This window comes from Phascolarctos cinereus, unplaced genomic scaffold, assembly GCF_003287225.1.
Source record: "Phascolarctos cinereus isolate Bilbo 61053 unplaced genomic scaffold, phaCin_HiC Scaffold_2;HRSCAF=192, whole genome shotgun sequence".
NCBI classification, from domain to species: domain Eukaryota; kingdom Metazoa; phylum Chordata; class Mammalia; order Diprotodontia; family Phascolarctidae; genus Phascolarctos; species Phascolarctos cinereus.
The window spans coordinates 230,196,100-230,223,425 of NW_027555625.1; the positions used below are offsets into that span (position 1 = coordinate 230,196,100).

The 27,326-nt window shown below is 42.8% G+C and overlaps 1 long non-coding RNA gene across 4 annotated transcripts in view; it reads right to left on the reverse strand.

Annotated features, from left to right (window-relative positions):
* LOC110206625 (uncharacterized) overlaps nucleotides 1-27,326 on the reverse strand; it is a 272,068-nt gene that overhangs the window by 200,265 nt on the left and 44,477 nt on the right. The window contains exon 3 of one of the 4 annotated variants that reach the window (XR_013484680.1): nucleotides 11,312-27,000. The exons of the other annotated variants lie outside the window; for them this stretch is intronic. This is a non-coding gene — a long non-coding RNA (uncharacterized LOC110206625). Of the gene's footprint in view, nucleotides 1-11,311; nucleotides 27,001-27,326 lie in introns of those variants that run through there. 4 annotated transcript variants of the gene reach the window in all.

A 27,326-nucleotide genomic window follows, 5' to 3' on the forward strand; every position in this document is an offset into this window, starting at 1 on the left:
GTAAGCTCCTTGAGTGAGGAATTATGACTTAACTCTTTATTCCCCAGCACTGAGCACTGGGCTCCAGATAATTCGTTTGGTCTGGACCTGTCATTTTAACAGGGTGAGGAATTCACAGTGAGGAAAGTCCCCCTGGCAATGGAGATCAATAGTAGTTCTGTAGCTTAGATCCTTACAATGATGCCGGCAACACTGAGAGGTTACCTGATTTGCCCAGGATCAGGTAACCAGGGGGATGACTTGAACTTGGCTCTTTCTTACTCTCATTCCTTTTTCCACTATACCACTTTTCCATAAGTAATGAGTGAGTGAATTCATGAGAGAATGAATACTCATTTATTGTCTAAAACCTGGGAGTTTTAATGGACTACAAATTCAATATAAGCCAATAATGTGACATAGCAGACAACTTTTAAAAAAACCTAAATCTCATTTAGCCTCACTCTGTTAGTACCATTAAGATGAGTTTATTGTCTAGAAAGAGAGATAAGATAATTCCACCATCCTTTACCCTAAGCAGGCCAGATCTATATACAGTTCTCAGCATCACATTTTAGGAGAGATATTGATAATGGAAGTTGCCCAGAGGAGGGTGACCAGGACAATATAGGAACTTGAAAAAATTTAACTTGAGGAAGATAAAGTGATAGAAAGGCTTAACCTCCTCCTCAGAATCCTAGGGATGCCCTTTAAAGGGTTGGATTTGTCTCTTCTCTGATGCTCTCAAGCATCCCATCTTGACTGTTAACCATTAGTACGTATTGCCTTCGTTCCATTTAACCAATTACCAATTAAAATCTTAAAATATATGTTTTCTTTGATGATACAGTAAGAATAAAAGTAAAAACACTTTCTCCCTATACCTGGGGGCATACTGTCTCTGATACTACCTCAATTCCTGTGAAAAATGGGCCCAGATTTAACTCAGTTTCTAGATAGCATTAGTGTCATCAAATTTATGTCCAAATAAGGCATAGCCATTGGAATTTCAACTACTTCTGGGCTGGATCCCAAAGATCATTCCTCAGACCCCTCCCAGTGCAGGACGAGATGTCTTCGATACCAGCATGCTCTCTATACCCAGGTGTCCTGGTGGTACTCTACTGATCTTTGGAGACTCTCAAGGTCATAGCCATCTCCTTCACATAAATTCAGGAAAGAATAGATATTGGAGGTAGAAGCAACAGCAGGACCATATGTCCTCCGTCTCCAGGTGAGATAAGGCCCCCAGCAATTCCTTCTCCTTCACAATACCAGGAGGTCCAGAAAGAGCCTATACCTGACTGACTAGTTCCTTTCTGAATGCACCTAATTTCTGGATACTCAGCCAATCGATAGTATAATCGCATGGTTTAGCAGACAGAACCAATTACGTAAGGTCTATGTATGCAACTAAGTTTATGTGGTGATTGCCTCAGCTGAGTTCTCTTTACACATTCATAAGAATTGGGCTCATTAGTCAGTCCCCCCCCAACCCCTTTTTTTCCTCTTTCAGGTCTGGTTTTCTTCCTAGGAATGTTTCAAATGCCTCTTTTTACTGAATATCCATCTTTTTCTCATTAATGAAAGGTCATCTGGGGTCATACCTTGAGCTCCTTTGTTCTTTGGAACAGATTATTCCATTCCTTTCTGAGGTTTCTGGTAGGTACAGAGTAGTCTTGTGTTGTTTTAATTTCCTTTTCTATGTATTCCAAGGTCTTTCTATTATTTGCCAGTGGCATTGCTAAATTTAACCACTGTGTCTTGGAGTTTGCAGCATCAGGTTGGGTTTGCTGTTGCTGTTGTTGTTTTGCTTGTTTCTTGTTGTTGTTTTGGATTTCTTTTTTCTATAGGGAATCTATGCATTCTTTCAATTAGCACTTTGTTTTCTGGATTCAGAAGTTCTGGGCAGTTTTCTTTGTATTGTTTCTTACATTAAGGTATTCAGGTTTTCTGAGTCGTCATGTTCTGGGAGATCTACAATCTGTAAGTTGTCTTTACACACCCTATTTTTAATATCAATGTTTTGCTTTTTTGGAAATCATGTTTTCTTTTAATGGTATTGCTTTTTGCTTCTCTTCTTTAAGACTGTCATTTACTTCCATGTGTTTGCATTTCCAATTCTCTCATTTGTTTCTTTGGTGAGACTTGTCACCATGGATTCAGGTTTTTCTATTCTACCCATTATTTCTGCTATATTGGCCAGAAATTCTGCTTTCATAATTCTTATTTCTTTTTTTCAACTATTCTATGCTGTCTTGGGAATTCATAGTATCCTGTGCTTCATCAGGTATTGATTTTCCTTTGTCTTACAATATGTATTCATTAATCCATTTATTATGGATTCTTTTACTTGATCTGGAGGTTACCTTAATTTCTGTTATTCATATCTTCCCTGCTAGTTTATCTGCTTATGCTCAAAATCTTTAATTGAGTTTTCTTGGTCTTGAGATCTTTGATCCAGTTCTCTCTCTTAATTTTATCCTATTGCCCACTTTCTGACTCCTTCCCTGACTATGGCTTCCTTTTTGGGGAGGGGTGGGCTGAACCTCAAAGCTATCTGTCTCCTTCCACAGTAGAAAATTCAAGGTTCATTAGCCTTATTCTTGGTCCCAAGTGTCTTCTGGGGAAATAGAAGTGGCCCCGGATGGATGCTGGGCTCTTTCCCTAAGGCTTAGTGGAGTACCACATAGCCATAAATATGCCTTAGTTTCCTCTGTTCCTCAGTTCTCTAGCTAAGCTCTGTTATAATAGAGAGTACAGTACGAGCTTCTGCCTTTTGGATGTCCAGATGCCAGGTAGAAGTTAGAGTCAAGTTCTATTGTAAGCCTGAGGGTTGGCTTATGAAGCTCTATTGCCTTAATATTGTGGGGGGGGGGGTCATGTGACCCAGAAATCCCAATCCATTGTTCCATTGTTATAAAAGACATTGGATATGAGTATCTGGAGAAAAATTAAGGGGGGGTATGATTGGTGTCCTTGAACAAGTGAAAGGTTGTACATGGAAGGGAGATACAGGGACAAAGACAGGTGAATGAAAGTTAGAAGGTAGAAGCTTTTGGCTTGGTATAACAGAAAACTTTACAAGCCTCAGAGCTATTCAAAAACAGAATGAGCTTGTTAGATAGACAGTCATTCCCCATCACTGGACTTACCCATGCAAAGGTTGGCAGGGAAAATCTACAGGAAGTTCGTATACTGGGTAGGAGTCTGGAATCATTTATCTCTGAGGGCCCTCTAAACCCTGAGAATCTAGGATTCTAAGATAAAATGAATGTATGGGTGTGAGTGTGGGGGTCCATGCCTGTGCATGTTTGTATAGCCATGAATTCAGATCTGCTGTTTTCTCTTTATTTGGTACACAGTATAAGAGGAGGGGGAAACAAGGCCCCACACACAAAAAGAGGAAGAATAATGAAGGTGGGGGAACAAAGGGAATCACTTAAGGGGGGGAGGTGGAGAAATTTGTGGTTTTGAAATCTCTGCCAAGTGAGTTGGACTAAAAACTCCTCCAGACACATTTTGTAAGCAAAAGGGTTCCTTTGGCTAGAGCGGGGGCCTGAGTCTTTTCAAGAGTGATGTACAGCTTCTCTCCACAGGACAGGGCTCGTGTTATTTACTAGGAGATTGCTGGCCTTCTGCCAACCAGAGAAACACTCTCTTGTTGGCATTTTAGCCAAGGAGAGGATGAAGCAAAGCAAACACTTCACTATCACTATATCACTGTGTTTAGACTCAAGCTTTCAGATGTCAAGATGGGATTTCTCATAGCAGCTATGACCTCTCCCCTTCCCTCCCCCAAAGACCAGAAGACCTGCTGGCATTCTCTGTCTCCTTCTCTCCAGTCACATTGGGTACACACAAGTGAGTCTGGGCTTAGAGAGCTCATCTTGCAGCATGTGTCTGAAACACACATATGCAGCATTTTGGAGAATGTACCGGATTTCTAGGATTGCCTGAAGCTACCCATATATAGCCTGAAGCATAAACCTAAGCAGCAGCTGGATCACTGCTATAGTTGGATGGGACAGTAAGAGAATAAAACTGCAGCATCTAGCTTACCAGGATGTATTTTTATCATCGTTATTCAGTGCAATTCCTCCATTCCTGTTCTTCAATTTATGCCCTAGTCACTCCAGGGAGAAAACCTTCCACTAGCCACTGGTTTTGTAAGAGGGAGCCAGATTTGGAGAAAGAGAATTACAGTCCTGGAAATGACCTCAGAGGTCATCTAGTACAACCCTTACCGAAAGTCTTTTCTGTAGCATTTCCAACAAATGGTGATCCAGACTCTTCTTGAATACCTCCAGGGATGAAAAACCTCCTGGGATCCCTCCTGCCATTATGGTATAGCTGTTAGAACCCTACTAGTCTTGAGTCTTCCCTCTGAAGCCAAGCAGAATAGACCTAATCCCACTCACAAACGACAGCTCTTCAGGCATTCGAAGACAGTGATCATTTCTACACTCTCCCCCACCCTCACCCCTTAGTCTTTTCTTTGCCCAGCTAAACAAAGTACACATCAACTAAACCTTATTACTAGGAGGTTGTTTTTATTCTGAATTAAGGACATTAATGCGCATTAAGTTTTCTGTGGAAGCATGTCCATACAGCATTTCTTCCTTCAGCTATGGCAATAATCAACATTTCACTCTAGCTTTGGCCAATATCTTACTCCTACCAAACTGGAAAAAAAAATCTAAAATTTATAGACTCATAAAATTTATGAGTTGGAAGAGATTTCATAGATCAGTTAGTTTGATTCCTGTTGGAAACATAATTCCCTCCCTAACAGCTTCAACAAATGGTATTGAGCCTTTAATTGAACACCTCTAGTGTCTGTCTTCTAACTATCTATCTATCTGTCTCTCTCTGCCTATATGTATGTATATATCAATCTCTCTATCTGTCTGCCTGTCCGTCTATCTATCCATCAGTCTGTCTGTCTCTATCTGTCTTTGTCTATATCTATTTGTCTATTTGTCTGTGTATCTATCAATCTGTCTATCTATCTATGTATCTATGTAACTATCTACATATCTACCTACCTACCTATCTGTCTATCTTTCTGTTTATCTATCTCTTCATCTATCCATCTGGCTGTTGCATTGCTGGACAGCTCTATCTGTTAGGAACTGTAATCTCAGTGTCTGTGTCACTCCCAAGGTATCATGGCTGACTTATAAGGGCATGGGATTTAGAGCTGGAAGGGACCTTGGAGATCAGCTAATCCAACCCCCTCATTTTATAGATGAGGAAATAAAAGCTCAGAAGGTTACTTATCCTAGGTCACACAGGTAATGAGTAGTAAAGTCAGGATTTGAACCCAAGTCTTACAACGCCAAATCCAGTGCTCAGTGAGGCCAGATTTAAGTCCAGTACTTATACTTGGATAAGAATATAAAAATTAGTTTGGACTCTGGCCAATTCAGCTCTTCTGCAGAAATCTTGCTATGAATCTGCAGCTAAATCTCTTTGGTGGGCATTTTACAGGTGCCCAGGAACTCATTTTCAAAGGAAAAATGGGTATTCCTCAAAATGCCCAGGCTTGGCTTTAGCCAGAGCTGATGTTAGCCACAGTCTACCTAGTGTGATCTTCAGGTTTGAAGGAGAGCCACCTGTGCAAAAATCGTTCCCTTACCACCTGTAGCTGATCAGCCTGATGCTCTTTTTCTTTCACCAAAGCCTTTTATCCTCCAATGAGAGATGAGGATGAAAATAAAAATTCCCTTGGGAACATGGAATTTCTGAGCTAAAAGAAACCTCAGAACACAGGAGGTCAGAGCTGGGAGGGACTTGGAAGCATAGAGTGTTAGACCTTGTAACACAGAATGTCAGCAGGGAAAAGGAATTTGCAACAAAGAGGGTGAGAGTTGGAAGGAATTTTCAAAGATAGAATGTGGAATGTTAGAGGGTTAGGGCTTGTGTAGTGCAGTGAAAGGACGATAGATTTAGAGCTAGAAGAGACCATCTAGCCCAACCTCATCATTTTTCAGGTGAGGAAACTGAGGCTTCAAGAGGTTAAGTAACCTGCCCATTGTCACACAAGCAGTAAGTAGCTGCAACAGAATTTGAATCCATGCCCTATGACTACAAATCAGAGGCTCTTTCCTCTGTAGCACAAGTAACAGAGCCAGGGTATGAACTCAGGTCCTTTGACCTAATGCTTTTTCCCTGTACCCATCTGCCCGCTCCCTGGATTTATGGGGCCACACTGAAAACATCTTGTAACCTAGCAGAGGGGTGTGACCCTCACTGAGGTCTAGAGACTGGAGGTCCGTTTGCCCAAGGGGGCACTAGGAAGGTCAGCTTTGATTAAACTGTAAATGATTCACTTCAGATCCTTTCCTGAGAGCAGGTATAGCTGGGCGTAAGGAAGGACACTGAAGATACAAGGTACATGTGGGGAGACATGACTCTACATGTTTGGGGCCTGGGAGAACTCAAGGCAAACAAGGAACTCTGAAAAGGAGTTGGGAGCTGCTAGAAGTGATATTCCCCATTTCCCCATTTTGTCCAGGACAGAACATAGAAGCTGACCCTGACCCACACCCTCCCCGTACTGAGTGGACTACGGAGAATGGGCCATTTATTTAGTCATCCAGCTCATTTTCGTTAGATATGGTTGCCAGCTCCCTTCGAAACAGGTTTTTAAATACTCGCTGCAAAGGCTGACTTTCTCTCCAGCTGCTCCAAATTTCTCTGATTTCCCAGGGAGAAGCAGGCAGCCTTTGAACATCTCATTAGATGCTATAGTAACCTGCTTTCAGAGTGGAGGGCTGCCCTTTACCAACAATGCCAGCCCAGGAACCCATCCTGAGCTATTATACTTGCCTGGCCTTTCGAGCTTTACAGTCAGAGATGATCAAGAGTGGCAATCACTTTTCCTTTGCCCAAAGAACCTGGCCCGACTTCAGGCACTGTACACTGTCATCCCTGGTCAGGGTTCCACTGCCCCGCCAGGTTACAAGATGCTTTCAGAGTAGCCCAATAAAGCTGCCTGTGAGGGGTAGGCAAGCCCATAGGTACACGTGAAGGGATGGCTTCCCATCCTATTGGGCTTTGTAAATCTTTTCCATCTTGATGCTTTCAACTTATCCTCTCAAAAGTCCTTTGAGGAAGGCAAGGCAGGGATAATCACCTGTTCTCTAGTAGAGGAAACTAGGCTGGGAGAGAGAAGCAACCTGCCCCCAAATCATTGAAAGGGATCATGGTACAACGGGAAGAGCACTAGCAATAAAGTCACAGAACTTGGATGTGACCTTGGGCAAGTCACTTCACCGTGTTTGCCTTTGTTTCCTCATCTGTAAAATGAACTAGAGAAAAAAATGGCAAACCACTCCAGTATCTTTGCTAAGAAAACCCCAAATGGGGCCATGCAGAGTCAGACATGACTGAAATGACTGAAAAACCACAATGACAAACAAGGTTCCTATCACCTCTGTGCAGTCCTCGCTTCCAGGTGGGCTTGGGAGGTCCCCTGAAGAAGAGCCTTGTGTCATTGACTACCTGGATGAAGACATGAATCCTGAGTGGCTGAGAGACTTGAGCAGAAGCTGAGAGAAGAGCACGAAAGGTAATCATGGATTTTCCATAGTGAATGGGAGCCCCAGCTCTCTCTTTTCCACTTCTTGAAACTTTGCTAAGGCACAGACCTATCACTCTTTCCACTGGTAGAAGATGTCATTGCAGAGATACCAATGCCCTTGAATTTCTCTCCTACTCAGCCATATGCAGAAAATTTCAGTTCAACAAACACTTATTAAATCAAAGGCACCATTCTAGGAAATGAGAGTACAAAGATGACACAAAATAGTCCTTGTCCTTATTCTCAGAGAGCTGACATTCTCCTGGAGGGGACAGAACATCTAACCCAATAAGTACAATACTAGATAACATGGGTAGGAGGAGGGCTCTGACATTGGAGAGAATCAGGGCAGGCTTCTTACAGCCTGAATTGAGCCTTAGAGAAGACCAGGATACTGAGACGGCGTACAGGTACGGGAAAAGGCTTCTGGGACTGGCCAGGAGTGGAAAATGGGAACTCTAGCTCAGGGAATGACTTGTAATCCCATTTGGTTGGAATTTAATATTTGTTAAGAAGAATGATAGGAAAGGAAGGTGGGAGACAGAATTTGGAGGACCTTAAATTCCCAGGTAGGTAGATGACATTTAATCCTATAGGCAATGGGGACCCACTGAAGGTTTGTGAATGAGAAAGTGACATGGCTACATGTGGGCTTCAGCAAGGATATTTTGGCAACCGGTAACAGAACACATAAAATTCAACTCAATGCACATTTATTAAATGCCTACTATGTGCAACTACATTAGGCACTTTGGGGAGGGGGAAGAGGATGGAGATTCTAGGACATAGGAAGGTCAGTTTTGATAGGTGGCAAATTGGGGTAGGGGTGGGATCAGGAGGATGGCCTTCCAAGTGAGACATTGTCAAAAAACCACAGGGTCTAGATGCAAAAGAAACCTTCACCTAGGGGGCAATGTGGATAGAGTGCTAGGCCTGGAGTCAGGAAGACCTGCGTTCAAATCCAGCCTCAGACACTTACTAGCCACATAATCCTGGGCAAGTCACTTTATCACTATCTGCCTCCATTTCCTCATTTGCAAAATAGAGATGATAATAGCACCTACCTGAGATAGCACCTAAATGAGATAATATTTATAAAGCATTTTGCAAACCTTAAAATGTTATATACGTGCTAACTATCTTTTAGCATTGTCATAGTGGATAGAGCACTGGACTTGTGGTCAGGAAGACCTGAGTTCCAATGCTACCTGAGATGCTTACTAACTGGGTGACCTTGGGCAGCTTAACCTCTCTCAGCCTCATTCTCCTATATCTATAAAATGTGGATGATAACACCTATCCGACAAGGTTGTGAAGATGAAACAAAATAATATAGGTAAAACTCTCTGCAAACTTTAAAGCAGTGTACAACATGCATTATTTCTAGAGTCACATAGATGGCTTGCAATCTGCTTTGTTGATAGGATAACATTTCTGGAGTAAAATAAATTGTGCTGATGCCTTTTGCTTTTCTATGACAGTCACTTCTGAAAATGCTCCCTCTCTTCTTCCCCCTCTCCCACTTGAACTCTCCCTCATAACAAAGAAAAACAACCGAGCAATATCACCCGATCGAACAGGCACATCTGACATGTATACAGAATTCTGCCTCAGCAGTCCCTCATGTGTTGGCCTCAAAAAGTGAGATGTGTTTCATCATCTGCTCTCCAGACCCATTGCTGCCAACTCCATCATTTTATGGAGGAGGAAATTGAAACCCAAAGACGGATTGAAGTCTCATAGAGAGAAAATACCAGGGCCAAGATTTGAAACCAGGTCATCCCACCGCCGACCCTTCCCTGTGCCTCAGTTTCCTCATCTGTAAAATGAAGGTCTTAGACTAGCTGCCCTCTGAGGTCCCTTCTAGCTCTAGAAGTATGATATGAAAACAGTCAAGTCAGGGCTTTTCCCTCTCCACAATATTGTTCCTTGAAGAGGGCACTCTGGACAGGTAGGGTCAGGGCACAGCACTGGGGCTCTGGGCCGCTGGGAGTCGGCCACCAGAAGAGAGGAGTGAGAAGTGCAGAAAGAAAGATGGATGAACGCAGGAGACAAATTTGGCCCCTTTCTCAATCTGGCAAGGACAGGCCTTGCTCAGTGGGATTTACACGTTTGAAGCCCTGCTCTTTAAAAGCATGCTTTTCATAAGCCAAGCCAGGAATTCCCCCTGGGAAGGGTGCAGAGATTCCTTCCTGCTGAACAGTTTGATCTAACAAATCTTGGGAAGGCTGCTCTATACATCCTTGTCTGCTGGTTCTTCCGCCAGGGCCAGGGCCTCTGCAGGCGATGTCAGAAATCAACACTTACCATAGCTAGTCTGGCTCAGATCCTCACAGAGCGCAGCAGAGACGCCGTTCATGTTTTGTGGGGGGTGAGACTGAGGCCCTAAGGTGTCATAAGCGCTTATGATTTTAAGCCAGAAAAGTCCTTAGAGACCATCTGGTACATATAGCCCTCTAATTTTACTGATGAGGAAACTGAGGCCCGGAGCCTTAAGGAAGGGATTTATCTAAAGGCATAAAGTAGTGTGTTATGAAACTGGCATTTGAACCCAGGCTGTCTCCAACCTTAATGCTCTTTCCGCCCCCGGTTACTTATCACAGTTCTAATTTTGCTGGCAAATTAGCACCAGATCTCAGAAAGGCCTGCTGTTCAGAATGAGCTTTTGTCCAATACTACCTAGCATTTATATAGCACTTTAAGGGTTGCAAAATGCTTTACATATATCACACATGTTGATCTTATTTGCTATTATTACTCCCATTTTATAGATGAGAAAACTGAAGCGCAGAGAGGTTAAACAACTTGCCCAAGGTCACACAGCAAAATTGTCTGAGGTAGGATTCAAACTTGGGTTCTTCCTGACTCCTAGTCCAATGCTTTATTTGCTGTAGCACCTAGCAGCCTGTCTACCAGCCTTCAGTTTATGCCTCCCGAGTCCTTGTTGCTGCTGCTGGATTTGGAGTTCGTGGACCTGGGTTCAAAACCAGTCTTCCTGTGTGACCTTGAGTAAGTACCTTAACCTCTCTGGGCCCTAGTCTCCTCATCTGTAAAACATGGGGGCTGGACTAGATGACTTCTAAGACCCCTTCCAGCTCCAAATCTCCGAGCCTATTGGCCTATGAGGCTTCTAACCACATCCCTGCACACCTTAATTTGCTATGGCTGGAAAATCTCTCAGGCCTATTGGCTCTCATTCTCCTCAAGAACAGAACATCTGATAGAGCTCGGCGGGCTGAAGGAGCAGACAATGCCTCCTCATTTGGTCTGTCCTTGGGTGGGCAGAACTTAACATTTTCAAGCTGCCAAGGCTTGCTAATTGGAGAACCTGTGATGGATGGCCTAGTGGGTAGCTGGAGCGAGGCCACTGAAATAACCTGTGAGCTTACAAGGTTCTGCCATCTCTAAACCCGCCTGCCTCCTCCTCTGGCCGATGCCAAAAATTCCTCCATAGGGGATTGTTGCTGTTACCTTCTGGCTCTGTCCCTGCTGGAGAGCCAATCACCCTGGGAAGGGGCACACTGGAAGCTGTTCTAATTCCTACGGAAGTAGGCGGTAATAGCGAGAGCTGAGACCTGGGCTTGATAGCAGAGTTCCATCCTGTGGCCTCTGTGATCTTGGGCAGTTTATGGGATTTCTCTCACTCTCAGGTTCTTCCTCTCTAAAACAAAGGGGCTGGGTCTAGATCAGATGAGTCAAACACCCTGCTGCCCCCCACACTCCCAAGTGGAAACAAGATTAAAATGTCATTGGGAAATATTTAATGAAATAATTAAAAATACAATAAAATATAGATAAGATTACATTTTAAATCTAGATCAATGTGGCCTGTAGGGATCCTTATGTACAGATTAGTGCCCCCCACGCCGGTTTCTATGACTTTGGCACCACTGGATTAGATGAATCCTAAAGACCCTTCCAAGTTTAAAGCTTATAATCCTGTTTATATCTTCGGCTTATTAGACCTCTTCCTGAGAGTAGGATTTTTTGTTTTGTTTTGTTTTTTTGGTTGGGCAGTGGGGGTTAAGTGACTTGCCCAGGGTCACACAGCTAGTAAGTGTTATGTGTCTGATGCCGGATTTGAACTCAGGTCCTTCTGAATCCAGGGCCGGTGCTCTATTCACTGCACCACCTAGCTGCCCCTGAGAGTAGGTTTTGATGGAGGACAAAAGAGATAACATTAGCTGATATGTATAGTGGCTAGGCAGGCAGTGGATAGCGTGTCAGGACTAGAGTCAGGAAGACTCATCTTCCTGAGTTCAAATCTGGCCTCAGACACTTGGTAGCATGTGACCCTGGGCAAGTCACTTAACTCTGTTTGCCTCAGTTCCTCCTCTGTAAAATGAGCTGGAGAAGGAAATGGCAAACCACTCCAGGATCTTTGCCAAGAAAATCCCAAATGAGTGGGACAAGACTGAAAAACAACAACAACAACATAGTGGATAGAGACCACACCTCTGACTTCTTTGGTATAGGCAACTCCCAGATAAGGAATTTCCTTTACCAGTACAGGTCCCCACCTTCTCTGCAGTTTACAGTCTTGGAGAGTTATTTGGACCACCTAACACAGGTCTTTCTGGCTCCAAGGCTGGCTCTATCCACTATGCACACTGCCTTTAACCTTTGCAAATTGCTTTACAACATCATCTCATTTGAAACTCATGACAACCCAGGAAGGAGGTGCTATCATTAGCCTTCTTAACATGTAAGGAAACTGAGGCTATCCCTTCCATGTCATGACTTTCCCCATTGCAGTTTCACTATATTGTGGGTTGGCATAAGAAATTACGGGAATTTTGGGGAGAGTTTTGCAGAAGCCACAGACAATACACAAAGGTCAGCAGATGACAGAAAAAGTCTAGAAACTCAGAAATGCATGAATATGTGTATAGTATTGTACAATATCAACATATTTTAATTTTTTAATACCATAATAATTCAGAATTTTTTTTTGGTATGAAGGAAAGGCCAAAAAATGTTACACAGATTTTCCAAATTGCAGGGTCACTATGCCCCTTACCCCTGCCATATGGAAGGGATAGCTAAATATGTTTAGAGCTGGAAAGGATCATAAAGGCTATTTAGTTCAATTTTCTTATTTCACAGAAGAAGAATTGAGACCCAGAAAGGTTGAGTGATTTGTCCAAAGTCACACAGGTAGTAAGTAGCAGAGATAAGATTTGAACCCAAGTCATCTGACTCCAAATTTGATACTCTTTCCAATATCCTATGTAATATTGCCTTTCTAGGCAACTCACTAATGGTGATTCAGATAGTCCAAGAAAAAGGCTCCCAAGATCCACCAGCAACCATTATCCCTATCACCACCACTAACATACATTTACTTAGGAAGACCTGAGTTCAAATTTTGCCTTAAACTCTTACTTACTCTGGGCAAGTCACTTCTTTCTCTATGCCTCTTTGTCCCTATTTGTAAAATGGGGATAATAATAGCACCTACATTGAAGAGTTATTGTGAGGATCAAATATATTTTGTAATCTTTAAAGATATATATAAAAATATATGCATACTAGATATTATTCTTTATTGAACAAGGCACTGGTGAAATGTTTTGTCCATGGTCACATAAGTAATAAATGTTGAAGGCAGGATCTAAATCCATCTCTTCCTGATTCCATGTTCAACATTCTGTCCATATACTGAACTGCTCTTCAGAGGAGGATAATGAGAAAATTGGACCTCTTAGGAAAGCTGGGAATGAACACCACCAGGAAGGAAACTGGGCACAGAATAGCAGGCTGTAGACATCCTTCTATTTCACAGTTGACTTACTACAGGACACACTTCAAGTCAACCACAAGTCAACCACAGCTTCTAAATCCCTCCAAAGCCCCCATCATTAGAAAGTCATAATCCCTGAATACTGGTCTTTATTTTCAAGGAGTTTTTGTAGGACCAATACTTATTAAATGGTTCAAATCACTAATAATTAGGGAAATACAAATTAAAACCACTTTGAAGTTTCATCTCACTCATCAAATTGGCGAAGTTGGCCAGAAAAAGGAAAACGGTAAATGCTGGAAGGGCTGGGGGGAAACAGGCACATTTAGTGCATTGTTAATGGAGCTGTGAATTAGTAAGTCATTCTGAAAATCAATTTGTAACTATGGCCCCAAAGCCACCAAACTGCACATTCCTTTCAACACAGTGATACTGCTGTTAGTCTAGAGTGGATTAAATGAGAACATGAAAAACCCTTTGTAAACCACAAAGTATTATATAAAGGCTAGCTGTTACACCACAAAAAGATCAAAGAGTGAAAGGTCCTTTGCGCATGAAAACATTTATAGCATCTCTTTTTTCTGTTGGCACAGAATCATAAACTAAGGAGGTGCCTATCATTGGGGAAGACCCGAACAAATCACGGCATGTGAGTGTAATGGACTACTGTAAGAAATGATGAAAGGGAGAGTTTCAGAGAAACCTGGGAAGACTTACATGAACCAATCCAGAGTGAAAGGAGAAGAATCAGAGCAGCAGAAGAATAGTTCATAAAATACCAACAATATGGTAAAAATGACTTTACAAGACCCAAGAACTATCTCATCAATGCAATCTTTAGACATCATTTCAGAGGAACGATGAAGAAGCACACTACCCAACTCTTGACAAAAGTGATGGACTCAAGGTACAGAATCAGATACCAGTTTTTTGGACATGACCAATGCAGGATGTTTTTTTTAATTTGTTTGTTTATTTGTTTTTGCTTCACTCTGTGCATATTTATGGCAAAGACATTGTGATTTTTCTTTTTCTTTTTCTTTTTCCAATGGTTGGGAGAGGGAAGAGGGAAATAAATGGACTTCTGTTAATTGAAAACATTTTTTAAAGATGAATTTTTAGTGCTAAACTATACATGGAGTCAGAAAATGTGGGTTCAGATCTTACCTCTGACCCTTACTAGCAGCATAATCCTGAGGATGTTACCTAATGCCTATGGCTCTAGTTTCTGTATTTGTAAAATTGGTTGGGGGTGGGAAAAAATCCTTGCCCACCTACCTCAAAAGGTTGTTGCAAGGAAAATGCTTTGTCAATTACAAAACTAGATTATTCCGTTCTGTTCTCTGTCTCTTTCCGTCCTCATGATTTTAGGTCTTTGGTTAAAAAAACAAGTTGATACAATAATAATGATCCCTGGTAAAATGTTAGCTGATTTGGTTTTTACCCCCTTCCACGATCTTTCTAAAGAGTCTTTTAGAAGACTGAAAAACCTTTCTTGAAGATCAAAAGAATGAATTCTAATGGAGGAACTTCAGACACTATGATGGGGAATAGCATCACGGATATATGTGGGCAGGGAAGCCTTCCCTATGTCCCTCAGATAACACAGGTTGATGGCTCTTTACAGAGGCTAAGAGGAAGGCTGGTCTTGGTTTTTTGTCTATCTTTGGTGTTACAGTATTCATGTATTCATCCTGGTATTCAGCACACATGACCAATATAATGATGATAATAGCTCACATTTCTATAACACTTTAAGGGTTACATAGTACTTTATAACAATCTGTGAATTAGCTAGTATGTTATCGTGTCCAATCAATCCACATTTATTCAGCACCAGGCGCTGTTCTAAGCACCAGGGAAACAAAAAGAGGCACAGGAGTGCGCCCTCAAGGGGCTCACAATCTAATAGGGGAGAGGACATGCAAACAAATACATATGAGACAAGATATAGATAGGTAGATAGATATAGGTATAGATGCATATAGATGGATGTATGTGTATATATGCACACACGTATATAAAACACATACACTGAATAAGAAATAATTTTTCAATTCAATAATTCAATTTAATAAACATTTATCAAATGCCCACCATGTACCAAGAAAACCCCAAATGGGGTCATGACCGAAAAAATGAGTGAACTGAACGGGCTGAGCTAAATGCCAGATACACAAATCAGAAAAAGAAAGATGGCACCTGCCCTCAGGAAGCTTACAATCTAATGGTAGAGACAACTTGCAAAGAAATGCATACAAAGCAAGCTATAGACAGGATAAATAGGAAATAACAGACAGAAAGGTTCAAGGAAGGGGAAGGCTTCCTGTAGAAAGTGGACTTTTAGCGTATTTAAAGGAATCCAAGAGGGTCAGCAGGCAGACTTGAGAAGAGAGAGCATGCTAGGCATGGGGTACAGTCTGAGAGATTGCTGGAGCTGAGACATGGAGTGTCTTCTGTGTGGAACAGCCAAGAGGCCAGCGTCACTGAATGGTAAGTGTCAGGGAGTAAGGTGTAAGAAAACTAAAAAGGTAGGAGGGGACTAGTTTATGAAAGGCTTTGAATGCCAAATAGAGCATTTTGTATTTGCTTCTGGAGGCAATAGGAAACTATAGGCATTTACTGAATGGGGGAGGAGGTGGCGTGACTTGATCGGACTTGCATTTTAGGAATATCACTTTAGTGGCTGAAAAAAGAATGGATCAGGGTGGGAGAGACCTGAGACAGGTAGACCCACCAGCAGGAAATTTCAATAATCAAGCCAGGAGATTATGAGGGCCTTCACCAGGTTAGTGACAATGTCAGAAGAGAGAAGGGAATATTCTGGAGATGCTGCAGAGGTGAAATCAACAGGCCTTGGCAACAGAGTGGATGAGGCAGGGAAGAGAGATAGTGAGGAATCCAGAATGACTCCTAGGTTGTGATCCTGAGGGACTGGGAGGATGGTGTTGCCCTCTATCATAATGAGAAAAGGGTATAGGGACAGGATCGGGGGAGGGAAAGATATTGAGGTCTGTTTTGGATATACTGAGTTTAAGATGTCTACTAGACAGACAGTTCAAGATGTCTGAAAGCCATTTGGAGATGTGAGATTGGAGGTCAGCAAAGAGATTGGGGCAAAAAGGGTAGATTTGAGAATTATCAACATAGAGATAGTAATTAACTCCATGGGAGCTGATGAAATCACCAAGTGAAGTAGCACAGAGGGAGAAGAGAGGAAAACCCAGGACAGAACCCTGAGAAAGAGGGACACCTATGATTAGAGGGCATGATCTTGAGGAGCATCCAGTATAGGAAACAGAGAAGGTCAGATAGGTAGGAGGAGAACCAGAAGAGAGTGGTGTCTTGAAAACACAGAGAGAAGAGAGTATCAAGGAGGAGAGAGCGATCGACAGTGTCCAAGGCTGCAGAGAGGTCAAAGAGAATCAGGATTGAGAAAAAGCCATTGGATTCATTGACTAAGTCATTAGTAACTTTGGAGAGAACAGTTTCGGTGGAATGATGAGGTCAGAAGCTGGATTGTAAGGGGCGACAAAGAGACTGAGAGGAGAAAGTGGAGCCATCTATTGTAGCGAATCTTTTCAAGGAGTTTAGCAAAAAGGGCGGAAGAGAAATAGCATGACAGTGTGGATAGAAGGAACAAGTGAGGATTTTTCCAGATCTGAGGAGACATAAGCAATAGGAACTGAGCCAGTAGAGAGGGAGAGATTGAAACTGATGGGAAGGTAAACCGTGACTAAAATACCCATTTTTACAGATGAAGAAACTGAGGGGCAGTTGTCCCAGAACACCAAGTGTAAAGGCACCTCCGAGCTCCATTGGAAGGGATCAGTCCTTGGTTATTCTGCTGTCTAGGAGCCCATCATCCTGGAACATGTTCTCTTCTTCCCTCTCTGTTGTTTTACTTGGTGAGCTCATCAGCTCCCATGGATTCAATTGTCATGTCTATGCTGATAATTGTTACATCTATTTACCCAGCTCACAACCTCTCTGCTCACCTCCAGTCTCACATCTCCAACTACCTATTGGACACGTCAAATGGAATGTCCTTTAGATATTTCAAATTCAACAGATCTAAAACTAAACTAATTGCCTCCCCTCTTCCCAACCCTTCCCCTCCTTCTAACATCCCTTTGCTGTTGAGTGTATCGCCACCCTCCTAGTCACTCAGGCTCAAAGGCTAGGTATCCTTCTTGACTTGTCACTGCCTCACATCCCCATATCCAATCTGTCGCCAAGGACTGTCAATTTTACCTTCACAATATCTCTTGCATCTGCCTCTCTTCTCTCCTCTGACACCATCACCACCCTGGGGCTGACACTCATCACCACACTCTCAGGCTCCAGCAATAGCCTGCTGGTGGATCTGCTGGCTGAACGTCTGACCATGTCACCCTCCACTCCCACCCCAATTCAAAAAACTCCAGTGGATTCTTATCTCTTCCAGGACCAAACATAAAATCTTCTTGTGTTCAAAACCTTTCATAACCTATCCCTATCCTTTCCAGTCTTCATCTTCATCCTTATTCCTCCTTATTCCCCTCCATGTCTCCTCCTGTGACTCCATGACACTGGCCTCTTTTTGCTGTTCTTTGAACAAGAAATTCTGTCTCCTCACTCTGGGCATTTTCACCAGCTGTTCCCCATGCCTGTAATATTCTCCATCCTCATCCCCTCCTCCTGGCTGCCTTCAAGTCCCACATAAAATCCTATCTTCTAGGGGAAGCCTTTCCCAATCTCCCTTAATTATAGTTAAGGCTTTCGCTCTGAGAGTATATCCAATTTACACTGTGTGTGTCTTGTTTCACAGTTATTTGCGTGTTTTCTCCCTCATTACATTGTAAACTCTGAGGCAGAGGGACTGTCTTTTGCTTTTCTTTGTATCTCCAGCGCTTGGCCCAGTGTTTGGCATGTAGGAGGCACATAGTAACAATCAATTTTATTGCCCGACAGGCTGACTATTAGGTAAAGAGCACTGATCTAGGAGGTAGAAGCCCTGCTTTTAATTCCTGGATCTACTACCTCCTAGTATCTTCATCCATAAAATAGGGATGATGAGACGTGTCCTGACAACCTCCCAGAGTTATTATGAGGATCAGATAATGGCTTCAAAGCATTTTGTACACAGAAAGTGCTACAGAAGTATCAGCTGACATTTTTATTATCATAGAGTTATAGATTTAGAGCAGGAAAGAACATTAGGGCCTTAGGGAGTCCAACTCCCTCATCTCAAAGATGAAGAAAACAAGCCCAGATAGGTTAAGTGAATTGCTTTCTTACAGAAGTAGTAAGTGACAGTGGTGGGATTTGAACCCAGGGCTTTGGGCTCCAAATTCAACATGCTTTCCATTGGAAAGTATTTCTCCACATTGTTTGATAGTGTGCAGAGTTTCCAGGATAGCCAAATGAATCTTTCATTCAGAGGAATTCATGTCAGTTTACTTTCCCAAAACTACAACTATCACTTTATTGTGAGGTGGCTGGGAGCTTCTTACAGAAGACTCTAAACTCCTTGAAGGCAGGTTTTGTTTTTGTAAGCCCAGCCCCTAGCACTGTAGTATGTACTAAAGGCTTGTGGCACTAAATTGAAATGAATTGAATTAGACATTGCCTATTGAAATAGCCTCATTACAGATCTCTGTGTGTGTCTCTCTTCTCTCTCTCTGTCTCTGTATCTGTCTGTTTCTGTCTCTGTCTGTCTCTCTGTCTCTGTATATGTCTGTTTCTGTCTCTGTCTATCTCTGTCCCTGTCCATCTCTCTCTCTCTCTCTCTCTCTCTCTCTCTCTCTCTCTCTCTCTCTCTCTCTCTCTCTCTCTCTCTCTCTTCCTCTCTGTTTCTATCTCTCTCTGTGTCTCTCTCTACCTCTCCATCTGTTTTTCTCTGTATGTCTCTGCCTCTTTGTCTCCTTTTCTCTCTCTGTCTGTGTATCTCTCTCTCTGTTTCCTACAGTTAATCCTTCATAAGACTCCTAGAATAAGCTTTCTTGTGCACAGATCTGGCAACACCATTCCTCTGCCCAAAAACCTTCCGTGGCTCCCTATTGCCTCCTGAGTAAAGATCATACTGGTATCCAAGGCCTTCTATAGTCCGACACCATCCTACCTTTTAAGCTTTCTCTTACATAATTTCCTTCCATGCACTTCACTCCAGCAAAACTGGATTGCTCTTCTCTCCCTCCCATCATCCCCACATGCCCCAAGCTCTCCCACCACTGTGCCCTCACTCATGCTGTTAACATATTCAAATGCCCTCCTTCCTTGTTTAATACTACTCATCCTTCAATGTCTACCTCTAATGCCATCTATTCCATAAAACCTTCTCTGATCATCCTTAGGTCAGTAATAACCTTCCCCCTTTCATCTCACAAAGCATTGATCCTCTCTAATGCACATAGTGTTGTGTGTTATAAATGCCAATGTTTCTGTCTTATCCTGCTAGTAGACTGGAAGCTCCACGAAGGCAAGGCTCTGTGGTATCTCAACTGTTCTAGGAACCATAGGTGCTTAATAAGTATTGAAGGAATGAATGAACAAACCAAAGCTCAGATAGCATGGCCTCGAGACAGGCAGGCTTGGTTAGTGGGCTTAGGCTGATCGTCCTTCCATCTGCTCCAGCTTGCCCCAAGATGACCAGTTTAGCTTTATAAGATGGAGCTACAATTTTATCTTAGGTTGATCTTTCTAAACACCCTGTGGCTGCATGTCCATCACTCCCCTTCTTATTAAACACATCTGTCCTCCTGCTCTTCTTCCTTCAGGAGAATGGAATGAGACAGGGATGAGTGCTCTAATAACTGAGGCCAGGGCCAGAGGGCTAAATAACATGTTTGTTGTTTGGACTATTCCCTGGGCTACAGAAGAGGGGCTGGATGGGGCACAGTGGAAAGATTTCATGCAATCTCAGAGTCTGGAAGGAACATCAGAGGTCATCTAGCTCCATCTCTACCTGCATAGGGTTTCTCTCTACAACATCCCTGGCAAGTGCTTAGCTGGCTTTTGTTTGCACACTTCCAGTGATGGGGACCTCATTACTTCCCCAGGCTGCCCATTCCATTTTGGATATTGGAAGGGAACTTATCTTCCACTACAAAACTCCTTCTGATTCCAGTAGAAAGAATTGATCTTTCCTTTCTCTGGAATCCTACAGCTCAGTATTTGAATACAGAAATAGTTTGTTATTCTAGGATCTTCAGCCTCACATTCCAAACCTTCTGTCTCTTGGCCCAGTCTTCTATTCTAGCCCTTTCTGTCCTTGCCTCTTTTCTATAACCCTCCTTCCCTTAACTGTCTGTATCATGGCACTTAACATACATTTCATGTTTTGTGTCATATTTAACTTGTGTACATTCCAAACCAGACTGTAAACTCCCTGAGGGCATGTTTTATTATACATGGAATCACAGAAGCTCAGTAGAATCCCCCCCAAAGTTATTGTTGTTTTTCAGTTGTTTCAATCCTGTCCAGCTCTCCATGACCCCATTTGGGGTTTTCTTGGCAGAGACACTGGAGTGGTTTGCCATTTCCTTTTCCAGCTCATTATATAGATGAGGAAATTGAGGCAAATAGGGTTAAGTGACTTGCCCAAGGTCACATAGCTATTAAGAGTCTAGGAAGATGAGTCCTCTTGACTCCAAGCCCGGCACTTTAAACACTGCACCACCTAGCTGCTCCCTACTCAGAGTAGGAGTCTTCATTATGACATCTATGATTAATGGTCATCTGGATTAAGGAAAAAATTGAGAAGTAGTTCCCAGATACAGAATAGACAGAGGAAAGACAGGATGTAGTTCTTTGCGGAGGCAAAAAGAAAATGATCCTTGGTTGGCCCGTCATGAGATGCTCGAAGGATTTAGAGCTGGGTATGATCTTAGAGATGATCTAACCCATTTTACAGATTTTAGAGATGAGGAGACTGAGGACCCAGGAAAGACAAGTGATTCACTCATAATCACAAACTAGAAAGTAAGGTTCATCCTACTGTGCTACTCTGTCTCTGACTACTGAAACTCCAAATGGGTGTGTGTGACAGCAGCTCAAGCCATCCCGCACTTTGGTCAACAGGCATGTCCAGATTCCTGAACCAGTGGTGTGTCTGTTCCCCTTAGAGTCTGCACCCTCACCCCAGCAGAAACAGTCTACTCAGCCCCTTGGGATGGGTTGGTTCCATTGTATCTTCTAGTAGTTCAAAGTCTAGTTTCAGGGCATCCCCTCCAAGCCCCTGCCCTACTCCGCCTCACTTCTCCCTTCCCTACTCCCACTATCTACAATTACTGCTCCAGGAAAAGTTCATCTTCACGAGCAAATTGCTAGAGTCCTATCTCTGGCTCTTAGCAGTTTGCCTTCTGCCCCTCCACTTTCCTGAAGCTGCTGTCTTAGGAGTCACCAGTGGCCTCTTAATCACCACATTCCATGGCCTTTCTTCCTCTTCATCCTCCTTGACTTCCTCCCAGCCTAGTAGGTGTTGTGGAAGAAATGAATAGGCACTTTGGGAAACTCTATTAACACTTGGTTCAACTGCTTTCAATGAAGACATGACATACTCCAGTAAATGAGAGGCCAACTGGAGAAGTGCTTAGAGAGCTGGCCTCTAATTTGAACTTGCATTCAAAGTCTTACTTCAGACACATTCTGGCTTTGTGATCCTGGATAGATCACTTCACCTCTAAGCGCCCAGTACAATGCTCTAAGATGAAAAATTGCAAAGTTCCATTACCCATTGGTAGAGAGAGTCACTCACTAGGAGTTCCTTTTACCGATGAAATCACAAGTCCAGTGAAAGAGAGACAGACACGGTAGAGCGAATGGAAGGCTGACAGGTTTGAGAAGACCTGAGATGAAATTCTGCATCTGATACAAGCTAGGGATGTGATTCTGGGCAAGTCACTAAACTTTTCAATGTCCCCAAGTGACTCTTCAAAACTATGGATCCGGTTGCTGTCAACATTGGCGGAGAAAGTTTTCATGCCAATGAAATCATAGATCCAGACCTCCCCGCCCCCAGATTCTTCCCTACCCCCCCAAAAAAAAATGTAATTCCCTGAAAAAAGGGACATCATAGAATAATAGAAAAGGCAAAAAATTCAGAGTTGAGGAAGTAAGTTTAAATCCTTCCACACTACTTAATAACTGTGCGACCTTAGATAAGTCATTTAACTTTTATGAGCCTTAGTTTCCTCATCTGCAGAAAATGAGGGAATCGGGTATGTTAATCTCTCAGGCTTCTTCCAATTCTAAATTATAAATTATGTAATTTCCTAAAGTACTAAATTTATTCCAAAAGTGTAGCTAAGGTGCCAAGAGAAAATAGCTGAATACTTGGATTTATTTTATGGCCTATTTCTACATATGCTATCAACACAGATGAAGTAATATGGTGTAGTGGTTAGGACACTGGATTTTGAGTCAAAAGATTGATGGAATCACAAAATTTGAACAATGGAAGGGACCTTAGCAGCCATTTTATCCAACCCATGTCCCTAGAGAATTCCTACTATAACTTATTTAGCATCTGCTTGGAACCCTAGGTGGACCCACCACATCTGGAAGCATCCCATTCCAGGTTAAGACAGCTCCCGTGGTTTCCCGACATCAAGCCAACATCTGCCTCTTTACAACTTACACCCACTGTTCCCTCTTCTGCCACTTAGGGCTACACAAGACAAGACTCTGATTGACAGACCTTCAGATCCTTGAAGATTGTGATCATATTCTCCCTGAGACTTGTCTTCTCCAGCATAAACAAGCCTAGTTCCTTCTACCAATCCTCATCCAGGCCCCTCACCATCCTGGCCCTCCTTCTGCGTTCTCTCCAGCTCATCTTCTTCTTTAACTATGGTGCCCAGAACTAAACACAAGGCTGCAGATGAGACCGGATGAGGGCAGGATATGGTGAGACTCTCCCCTCCCTATTCCTAGAAGTCATCCTTCTCATTGTATTAGTGGCTTTGGCTGCTCTGCCTCACTGTTCGCTTATGTTGAGCTTGCAGTCTACTAAAACCCCAGGATCTTTTTCAGGTATCTTAGTTTCTCTGATTTCCTTCAAGACTCAGCTTCAGTCTCACCCACCTCAAGAAACCTTTGATTATCCCCACAGCTGCTAATGCCTTCTCAGCTTAGAATGTCCTCAGTCGGCTCTGCAGTGAGGCATGGAAGTAGACAGTGCTGAATCTCGAGTCAGAAAGACCTGAATTCAAATCTAAGCTCAAACATTTACTAGCTCATGTGACTCCATATAAGTCACTTAATGCATGGCTACCTCGGTTTCCCCCTCTGTAAAATGGGTATAATAATAGCACCTACCTTCCCAGAGTTGTTATGAAGATAGAATGAGATAATATTTATAAAGCCTTTCTAAAACCTTAAAGCACTATATAAATGCTAGTTATTGTTATTATTGTCTGTCTTCCTAGTTGTTTAAGTATTTTCTCCCCTATTAGAATATAAGCTCCTTGAGGGCAAGAATGATCTTTTCTGGGAGGAGGGGCTTCCATTGCATCTAGCACAGTGCCTGGAACACAGTAAGTGCTTAATAAATGTTTGTCATTGTTGACTTGCTAATGATTCTTCTGCTATTTTGTTCTTGTGACAGTGATTTTTTGTACCCAAATGTAAGGACCTAGGTCCTAATCCTAGATCTACTATTTACTATCTGTTGGCCCTTAGGGAAGTGACTCAACCTCTGCGTTCTTCAGTATGGCCATCTATAAAATGGTTATTTATCTGAGGATCATGGCCACAGAGCTCAAAGGGACCTTGGAGGACATCTGGTCCAACCTCCTCACTTTGCATATGAGGAAACTAAGACTCAGGGAAGTTACATGACTTGACCAAGGTCACCCCTCTCTCTCAGATCCCTTCAAACTCTAGACTTAGGATCCTATGAACGTGTTGAAGGGAGATGTCGTGGGGCAACAGAAAGAACATCAGGTCAGGAGATCTGGACAGTCTAGCTGACTACTGAGGCCCACCCAATATAGCCACTGCCCCATCGTGTGGCCTTCATCAAACACATTCCCTCTTTAGACCTGAGTTTCTCTCATCTCTAAAATGAGATGCCCAGTCTAGAGGATCTCAAAGGTACCTTCTAGTTCTGATATTATATGAACCTGTGAATTAATGAATAACATTACCACGACTTGACTCCCAGGTGCTATTTCTCTGGATGTTTCTACAGGCTGTCCCCATAATCAATATGCATCATCATGGCTGAAGCTCTCTTCTACAGGAACCCATATTGATCTCTGAGACAGCGCTTTTGAATGTCTTGGCTTCGCCCTGCTCATTTTGCCAGTCTTGGCCTGGCTTTGGGCCAGCATGCTTCCTACTCCTTGACTGGGTCCTTATACCAAGGAATGATAGCAACCAACTTAAAGGTTTTGAATTTTTTTTGGGGGGGTGGGGAAGTTAGAGAGAAGTCAAATCCTCCATCAGTGGACAAAGGGCAGCTCGTATTAATCCTAATTGGAGTTATGATTCCAGGGCTCAGGCCCATCAGTTAGAGGAGAAATCAATAACTATTGACTTCAGGACTTAAGTGCGCTATATCTCCTTGAATAGGTCTTGTACTCAGCTGTCTTTTGATCTCTTTAGACATTATTCTCCATTGCTCAGACAATTGTCTACTAATAATCCAATCAAGACCACAGGAACTGTGAAAGAGACCACAGCCAGTATTTTTGTCTGTTATTAGACCAGGCCTGTGCAGGACCTACTTCATGATGCGGTATTCTTCTCTCTCCTAGGGATTTGGGATCCAAGAAGCATCCACAGTTTGTGGGACTAAGAAAGGCTCTTCTGATTTATTAAGCCAGCCATCACTTATTTCCACATGAGATCAACGATGACAATGGGCTGGTGATTAAGATTCTCTTCAACCTGAGGGAAAAGCAGCCTGGTACAGTAGAAAGAAGTAGAATTAGAGTCAGAAGTCCTGGGTTCAAATCCTGGCTCTGCCACTTATCTTCCAACCTTTACTTTACTGAGACTCAGTTTCCTCAGCTGTAAAATGAAGGTAAGAATCCTTGTACTCATGATCTTATAGGGCTGTTGAGGGCCAGTATGGTCTAGTGAAGGGTACTGGATTTGGCAGCAAAAGACCTGGGTTCATCTTTCCTCTCTGAAGCTCACTACCTATGTGGTTACCTATATGACCTTGGGCAAGTCAGCTAACCTCCCTGGGCCTCAGTTTCCTCATCTGTAAAATAAGTGGGTTGGATGGTACCACCTCTGAGGTTCTTTCTAGCTTTTATTCTACAACCCTGTGACCTGGATTTGAATCCTACCTCTGACAATCATGCTGTGTGATCATAGGCAAGTCAATCAATGAATCAATAAACATTTATTAAGTGCCTACTACATTCTAGTTGAGTCACTGTGCTAAGCACTGGGTATACAGAAAGAGGCAAAAGATGGTCCCTGCCTTCAAGGAGCTCACAAGCTAATGGGGGAAAACAATGATATGCAAAACAAATAATATATAGGATAAATAGGAAATGAGTAACAGAGGGAGGGCACTAGAATTAAACTGGGGGTTGGGGAAGGCTTCCTGTAAAAATTGGGATTTTAGTTGAGATTTAAAGGAAGCCAAGGAAGTCAGTAAGGGAGAGCATTCCAGGCATGGGGGACAGTCAGGGAAAATGCCTAGAGCCAAAAGATGAAGTATCTTGTTCATGGAACAGGCAGGAGGTCAGTGTCATTGGATTAAAGAGTAAGTCTTGGGGAGTAAAGTGTAAAAAGACTGGAGAGGCAGGAGGGAACTAGATTATGAAAGGCTTTGAATGCAGGAGGATTTGGTATTTGATCCAGCAGGTGATAGGGAGCCACTGGAGGTTAAGCAGAGGGGATGGGGGAAGATATTTCAGGAAGCCCACCCACCGGCAGGTTCTTGCAATAATGCAGGCATGAGGTAATAAGGGCCTATACTAGAGAGGTGGTAGTGTCAGAGGAGAGAAGGGGACATACAGATGCTACAATGATGGAATCACCAGGCCTTGGCAACAGATTGGATAAAAGGGTAAGACAAAAGCTAAAATTAAAAAATAAAATAAAAACAAAGATGGTGAGGAGTTGAGGAAAATAGCTGAGTTGTGATCCTGAGGGACTAGGAGGATGGTGTTCCCCTCTACAGTAATAGGGAAGGTAGGAGCGGGAAGAGGGCTGGGGAAAAGATAATGAGTTCTGTTTTGGAGATGTTTAGCTTAAGCTGAGGCAGCTAGGTGGCACAATGCAGATAGCCATAGGCCTGGAGTCAGGAAGACTCATCTTCTTGAGTTCAAATCTAGTTTCAGACATTTACTAGCTGAGTGACCCTGGGCAAGTTACTTAACCCTGTCTGCCTCAGTTTCCTCATCTGTAAAATGAGCTAGAGAAGGAAATGGCAAACCACTCCAGTATCTTTGCCAAGAAGACCCCAAATGGGGTTATGAAGAGTCAGACACAACTGAAACAACTGAACAAAAACAGCATAAACTGTCTAATGGACATCCCTTTTGAAAAGTCCGAAAGGCAGTTGGTGATACAAAGTTGAAGGTCATTGATTCTTTTTGGACTTCCATGTTCTGCCCCCCTATAAAATGAGGGGATTGACCAGATGACCTCTAAGATCTCTTCCAGGTCTAAATCGTCTCTCTTCCACAACTCTGAAGAGCCCCTTGTTGGTGGTCTGTCAATAGACTATGATTCAGCTGGACTCCTGTGGATGAAAAGAAAATCCATTTCTTCCAGTTCCAAGAAAAGGCCATATTACAAAGTCAGGTCAAGCTTTAGAGCACAGCTAAGATTCATTTCACTGGTGTGTTTATTTTCTGGAGCTCTTTAAGGAATTTGCTGAGTGTTCCTATTTCAACCAGCAGTCCCAGACCCCATATCCATGCTGTTCATAGTTGAAAATTGGGCCATTTCTGTGACTCAGCACTATGTAACTCATCAATTTCAAGTTTAAAATTAACTGCAGAATGCAAAACAGACAATTTGGTTGGGGGGGCGAGGGAAGAAGGTAAGCACATTTTGCAACATAAA